We start from the raw sequence: 8,322 nt of genomic DNA, 5'->3' as shown, positions 1-8,322 counted from the left end.
ACATTTTTAAAATACAAAGGAAATTTTAGTGTAATTAGATTGTGCATTAATTATGTTTATTTTCCATTTACAGAAAATTGAGTAACCACCTTACCACTTCCAAATAGGCCAGTCCTCTGAGAAAAATCACATATCTATTTTCAGCATTTAGGTACAGTTTTTGATTGTAGTAAGACATTTAAATTTTTTTCAGTTATTTTATTCCAGTGGGACATATGTTTAAAATAAGGCTAAATGACCTAAACTGAAATTTGAGTTCCAGCATAAAATCTCTAAATGGATATTCACCTAAAGGATAAAAGAGATAACTTTTGGGGTAATATTGGATAAATGGGTGGGATAACACTTCTTTTTTAAATTTTCAGCCAAGGATATTTTTCCAGTGATTTTTAGAGAGCATGGAAGGGGGTGGCGGGAGAGAAACATCGATGTGAGAGACACACATTGATTGGTTCCCTTCCACTTGGGACCCAGTGGGGATTGAGCCCAGCAACCAAGGTACTTGCCCTTGATTGGGAATCAAACCCGTGACCCTTCCGTCTGCGACCCAATGCTGTAACCACTGAGCCAAACTGGCCAGGGAGGAATATTGCTTTTTAATTTATGTTTTGGATTTGAATTATTGCAAATAGATTTTTTAATTAAAAAGAAACTTTGCTTTAATGTAGTTTCAAGCTTCTTTTCCCCCTTCAAGTCCTGAAGGTTTTTAACCCTGAATTTCCTTTTCTTCACTGCTATTCTTACTTTTGTTGTGGGTGTTTATGACTAGGAAAAAAAATTGGTGACAACTGCAGCACTTCTGAGATGAAAAGGAAAGGTGATACCACATAAAAAGAGGCAAATTTAAACTAAGTATTTGTATAACTGTCAAATATTGGGGCCATAAGATGAAGAGCATATAGAAATGAAAACAGCTTGCTGATGGCCCTATTGGTTTTAATTAGTAGAAAAGCTATTATTTTGAATTAGATGCTGAAGGAGCAGGAGGGAAGGAGAAAAAAGCATACTAGCTAATTCCAATATTGTTTATAATAGGTAAGTGATAAGCACTATCCAAAAGAAGAGGGGATTAAGCTTATAAAACCTTAAAATATAAAAGCATAATTTTCAAGGTAACCTTAGAACAAAAATATGAACTTCCTTAAATGTCAAAAGAGAGAATGCAAACAAAACAGAGTACATAAGTGGATGACTATATGTTTGTATGAGTATATATAATTTACATAGCATGAATCAATATGAAAGAACTGAGGCCAAGAATATAGACTATATGAATACATATGCATAGGAGAATTTTTGAATTGGCTAACAAAACAAAATTCACATTATGTTGTTCATAAGAGCACACACCAAAGAATACAAAAGGCACTTTGGGGTGAAGATAAAATAGTGATTAATATTTGCCAATAACATTACAAAATTTACACTAAAGCGGATACAACAGGGGGATGCTAGGAGAAATAGAAATCCAGTAATAATAGAAGCCTTTAATATATCTCTTTCAATCTAAGACAGAGCCAATGGACAAAAAACACAAAAAATACAAGAGGAATATAGAAAATCTAGACAGGAAAATCAATAATATAGAACATTTATTTATGAATGTCTGAAACCTAATAAATAGAGAAAGCACCTTCTGTGTTAGTTTCCCAGGATTGCTGTGACAAATTCCCGCAATCTTGGTGCTTTAAACAAAGGAAATTTATTCTCTCGTTTTCCAGAGGCTAGAAGTGCAAAATCAGTTTCACTGGGCCCAAATCAAGGAGCAGCAGGGCCGCCTCCCTCCAGCGCTCAAGGCCAGCATCTTCAGATCCCTCTGTTCCTTGTTTGCACAGACTTCTTTGTGTGTCAAGTGTCCCTCAGCCTCTCTCTTACAAAGACACTGTGATCGCGCTTAGGGCCCAACTGAGTAATCTCCCCATCTACAAATCCTAACTTACTCATATCTGAGAGACCCTTTTTCATTATGAAGTAATATTTCCAGGTTCTAGAAATTTGCACCCAATGTGTTTGGGGGCCGTTGTCAGCCTACCATACCTTCATTTCGAGTGCACATGGCTTCATGAAAACTGATTGTAACTTAGATTACAAAGAAAATACATTTTAAAAGTAAATAAATTCTAAAGAATTTGAAATAAAATCAGAAACTAATAATAAAGTAAAAATTTGAAAAGGCCCTTTTAAAAACATAAAAATGTTCTAATAAACAACTCCTGGATTAAAGAGGAAACACAGGCTGAAACTGCAGGATAACTTAAACCTGAGAGACAGTTATCAGAGGAAAATTTATACTGTGAAATACTTATTGTATTGACAAACATGAAAAATAACTTAAAATAAAACTAAAATCTAGATAAAGGATTTTAAAACAAGTAAAAAGAAAGCAGCAGGTAAGAAGTAATAAAGAGAAAAGAAATGTGTAAGAATAACAACAAAAGAGAAGAACTACAAATGCATTCAAATGACAAAAGTTGAAAAATTCGCAAAATAAACCACAAGCTACTGTATGTAGTGAGAAAATGAAAAAGGGAGAAAGCATAAGTACACAAAATTAGAAGAGGCAAGGGGAAAATCTACTTAACACACAGAATTTAAAAAATCATGAGAACTATTTTGTACAAGTTTCTGCAAGTAAATGTGTAAACTTAGGTGAAACTTTCCAGGAAAAAATTTCTGAATTTTTCTTCTTTTAAAAAATGCAACTTAATGTGAAAATGAATGAATGAAGCCTCTTTTGAAATGGAGTGGGGAAGGCCTGAGGGGGGCTCCCATGCACAGGCCTCTGCAGGAGGGAGCTTGCTTTACTGCCCCGGCAGGAGGAGGGAGGTTTTCTCCTGGCCCAGCAACAGCGCAGTCAATGAGAAGCCACAATGACCCCCAACTCTCTCTCCTCTACTGGACTCTCATTAGACGCCCCCACCCCTCCTTCCTTCCTCTATGAAAGCAAGCCCCTCTCCTTTGTTCTCCAGACTTGGGCATGGTTTCGCAGTACTTTGCAATTCCCAAGTTCCAAGCCCTCTGCTCTTCCCAAATAAACTAATTTTGCTGGTAAACAACTGGCTATTTCATTTTTAAGGAAGACAGTAAAATTGATGCCAGTGGGACAGAAATTCTCAAGTAGACTAGTAATTGCTATGGAAGAAATGGAGTAGTAAAAGAGCTTTCCCACAAAAAGTACCAACTCCAGATGCATTCACAAGGAGAGTCTATCAAACTTGGAGATCAGTTCATCTCAAAGCTGGTAAAGCTATTCCAGAGCATAGAAGAGCAAGAAAATCTTAGAAATTTGTTTTACAAAGAGAATAAAACATCGATCCCTAACCCTGTCAAAGATTTCTCCAAACAAGGAAACTACAGAACATTCTCAGTTCTAAACATAAATGCAAAGACCCTAAATAAATTATTAGCAAATAGAATCCAATAGCACATTAAAAAAACAATACATCATGAATAAGTGGAATTTATTTTAAGAATGCTAGGGTGGCTCAGCATTAGGCAATCTATTAGTATAATCCATCATATTAATTCAGCTAAGGAGAAAAAAATTATATAATCATCTCTACAGGCTCAGAAAAGTCATTTGACATTATTTAATACTCACACTAAGAACACAATAAAATAGCCGTGTGTGTGTGTGTGTGTGTGTGTGTGTGTGTGTGTGTGTCCCAAAGTCTGAAAGGTAGTGTTTTGTTTTTTATTATAATGAGAGAACATTAGAGGCTTTCCTGTGAGGGTGAGGCACAGGGTGAGAGTGCGCACCATAGTACCATTTCATATCATTTCGTCAGGACATTTAGCCAATGCCCTTAGAGGAGAGAAAGTGGTTAGGGGCACACAAATGGAAATGAGAGGTCAGATATCTCTGTTTGTACATAACATGACTTTATATCTTGAAAACCCAAAAGAACCAATGGAAAAACTACAAACAATAAGAGAGTTTATCAAAGTAGCAGATTATAATATCAACATTCAAAAATCAATAAAAGTTATAATTAGACAGAAGATCCCATTAATATTAAATATTTCAAAATCTATGTGTAGACATAAGAAGTGTTCATTATATGCATAAATATTACAAAAGGATGAAAGTTTATTTGAACAAATGGGGAGACATGCCACATGGATTCAATCCTCTCTAAGTTAATTTATAAATTAGCAAATTTTAATAAAAAGCCACATGTTGTGTGTGTGTGTGTGTGTGTGTGTGTGTGTGTGAGTGAATCTAGAGCTGAAGACAATAAACGGTTCATTTGGAAGAAAAGACAAGCAAGAAAAGCCATAAAAATCCAGTGGGTTAAAAAAGAGCAATAGAAGGTGTAGGTTGGGAGAGCCCTTCGAGATATTAAAAAATTATTATAAATCCCCTATAATCAAAACAGAGTGGTACTGACATATGAACAGACACATCAATGGAACAGAATGGAAAATTCAGATATAGACCCAGTTGCATTTGTTAATATGCAACAAAGGCACATCTCAAATTAATGGGGAGAAAGATGGACTTGTAAATAAATGGTGTTCAATAGCCTCCATCATACACATTGAAAAATTCCAAATACATTAGAGATTAAGTAAAAAATAAAAGCTTACAAGTACCGGAAGAAAACATGGGTAAATTCCTCTATACCTTGGCAATGGGGGAAATATTCCTAATTATTGTTCTGAATCCAAATGCAATAAGGGAGAAGATCCATACATTTGACTGTATAACAATAAAGAAACTTTTAAAGACAGTTTTTATTGATTTCAGAGAGAGGAGCGGAGAGGGAGAGAGAGGGACATCAATGATGAGAGTCACTGATCGGCTGCCTCCTGCACGCCCCCTGCTGGGGTTCGAGCCCGCCACCAGGGCCTGAGCCCTGACCGGGATCTAACCTCGATCTCCCGGATCCTAGGTCGGTGCTCAGCCTCTGAGCCACACCGGCCAGGCAATAAAGAAACTTTTGCATGGAAAAAAAGTCACACACAAAGTAAAAAGAACATATGAAAAACTGAGAAACACTTGCAACTTATATCATAAACGTTTAATATCCTTAAAGTATAAAAGAACTAAGAAGAGAGAACAAAAAAAAGACTATATAGTAAAATGGGTAGAAATATGAATAGACATTTTACAAAAAAATTATACAAATGGCCATTAATGCTATAAAAATATGCTAAAATTTACTTATTATAAGAGGAGTGCAAATTATAATCATATGGATACCATTTGCCATCGAACGGACTGGCAGGCTACTGTGAAGCAATAAGCACTCTCAGACATTTCAGGTGACAGCAGAATGCTACAATCCCTAATCCATATCAGAGGAACTGGGTGATGCCTGGCACAATTACACACGCATTTACCATTTGGCCCCGAAATCCTACTTCCAGGAGTCTCCTTCATGAAATACTGCTGAAAAAAATGTATGTATAAGGCTATTAAATACTATCCTGTTTATGACAGCAAAAATTGCAACCACCCAAATGTTCTTAAATAAGGGCCTGGTTGAATAAATCGTGGTACATTCGCATGGAGTACTATGCAGCTCTAAAGAGGAATGAGGAACATACCTACTTAGTGGCATAGAATGACCTCCAGGACATATGGTTAAGTGAAAAAAGCATGGTGGAGAAAGTGTTTATGGCATGCAATCATTTACTGGTAAAGTTGGGGTGGTACAAATATATATCAATTTTTGCTTTTATTTAAAAAATTGAAATATAAACCAAAACGTTTAAAAAATGATTACCGGTGAGGAAGGAGATAGTATGAATGGGACAGAAATAGAAACCAGAATTTTGTGACTCTACCTTTTCATATAGATTTGACTTTGGAACCAGGTATATAGTTTTACATAATTATAAGCATATTAAATTAAACAAGAAATCCCTAAAGAACTGAAAGCAAAATAAAACCAAATGTACATCAAGTTGATGACATGATCACATAGTGCAGAATTCTTTTCAGAGACTTTATAACACAATAATTTAATTACACCATCTTTGTGAGATATACTCTAAGGACAAACATGTATGAAAAACGTGCATTTTTGGTTTGGTTGCCATATTAGCGGTGTTAGCGTTGGCATTGTTTCTCTGGCTCCAGGAAAGGCAGAAAACTTGTGCCGTGTAGTGAGGCATTCGTGCTGTGGCACAAAGCAAGGGGGAAAAGAGGTGTTGCTGGAAACTAGGGTTTGGGGTATGGCAGAAAAGAGAAGCAGGTGTAAGATAGATGAATTTAAATCAAAACCTCTCAGTTAGTTCTGAATTTGAATGAAAATATCAATGTAAACCCATGATGATTTTTATCTGGCAGAAAATAAAAAGTATTTCCTACCTAGTTCTGTTTACTTAAAAATCTTAGAAACAAGGGCAACTCCATGAATGTGTTCTCTGGAGAACTGGCCGATTCCAGATCTGGGACAGGACATGTCCCAAAGATGAGCCTGTCATCCTGTCATAGTAGAAATGAGAGACGTTAACAATGAGTACTGAGGAGTGTCAAAGGATAGGACAGAATCATTTGAGGGTCAATGAGAATTGCAGTGGATTAAAATACTTTAAATATGTTTAAACTTATGAGTTCACAATAATACTAAGATACAAAAACAAGAAAAAAATAAAAATGTCCTTTATCAGTTACCTTTGGAGGAGTCTAGAGATCCAATTCCTTACTTTGAAAAGTGATAAATAAAGGGAACAAATAAGGAAACATTTTTCGTGGTTATCCTATAGATACTCTGTCTCAGGGAAATGACACACTGGTGAGGGTAAGGTTTCTCTTTATAGAAGTGCTCCAGCTGGTAAATGAAGACCAAAAAACAAATATCACTGTTTCGCATCCATCAGTGAAATAATGGATCTAGGCAATTATTATTAATAATTGCTCATGTCACAAAGGTAGAGACTAATAGATATCACGTGCTTCTGAGAGAGGCATACCTCATCACCTATGCAGTAGTCTTGCCATTGAACCTGAATCTGGACAAGTTTTTTGTTCTAAGCACCAATTTACAGCAAATACAAGTGTGAACGAGGGACATGTTAAGTGACACCTTGAAGAGGCAAGCAGCAAATTCTAGACCACAGAAAGCAGTATAGAACCAATAATCTGTTTCAATAAGCAGATTGCAAAGAAAAAAGAAAAGAGAGAGGGAAAGTGGAACCTATACATTTAGAGAGTTATAAGGACATATCGAGCAATTGCAATGTATGAATATTTTCAAGCCTAATTCAAGCAGAAAGCTGTTAAATTTTTAAAAAGGTGAATGGTCAGTCATGACAGTGGCAAATATCTACTACACTTCATTTTGTGTATCAGGGACATTAAATTACCTGCCCTAATTCACATAGCTAATAGATATATGCATGAATCACCTGTGGGATTTAGAAATGCAGATGTCATGCAATACTCCTGGAGATTCTGATTTATTTTGTCTGGGGTGGGACCAAGCATTGGTATTAAAAAAAAGAAATCCCCAGCCCATCCAGTGTGGCTCAGTGGTTGAACATTGACCCACGAACCAGGAGATGGCGGTTCCATTCCCGGTCAGGGCACATGCCCGGAACGCTGTCTCGATCCCCAGCAGGGGGCGCGCAGGAGGCAGCAGATCAATGACTTTCTCTCATCATTAATGTTTCTATCTCTCTCTTCCTCTCCCTTCCTCTCTCTGAATAAATAAATAAAACATTAAAAATAAAAAATAAAAAGAAAGAAACCCCAGGGTGATTCTAATGTGCAGCGGGTTGAGACCCCCTTTAATAGGTGGAGAATCTGAGATTTCAGCTCTGCTTCCTGGCTCTCAAGCGCACACACTCGTGACATCCTACCGTCTCCTTTCTCTGTCATTACGCTGAGCGGACACATGCTTTTCTTCACTCAGCAGGAGGCATAAGAAAGAGGGAAAGGCATTAATTAAAATAATAAGTGTATTTTTAGATGACCTGTATATTTGATTTAGAGATATCCTTATCAAGACAGCCTTACTCATAATAAACATAACTTGATGGTTTGATTTTGTCAAACGGAACACTCCTCCAATCTGCTGTTATCATAGTTAAATTTTAAATCCACAGTTCCTTAGGATACAAATTCAATGTCAAATGAAATTATTTCGGCAAGTGGAACATGAACTGACTGACTGCTCTTTGGAGCAGGCCCGACAGCTTTCTGTGTGTCATATGGGCGTCTGTTAAAATGAGCTGCACATGCCGGAAGCTGTTATGTATCAGATTGCTCTTAGCAGGGCCTATTTGAAAACCTTCAACTTCAGGAGAGCTTAACTTTCTAGTTCAGCATATGTTGGGGTTAAACTCATGTTTAAGCAACATCAACAGTGT

Source organism: Miniopterus schreibersii (assembly GCF_964146895.1).
Source record: "Miniopterus schreibersii genome assembly, chromosome: 8".
NCBI lineage: Eukaryota > Metazoa > Chordata > Mammalia > Chiroptera > Miniopteridae > Miniopterus > Miniopterus schreibersii.
This window is presented reverse-complemented; position numbering follows the sequence as displayed.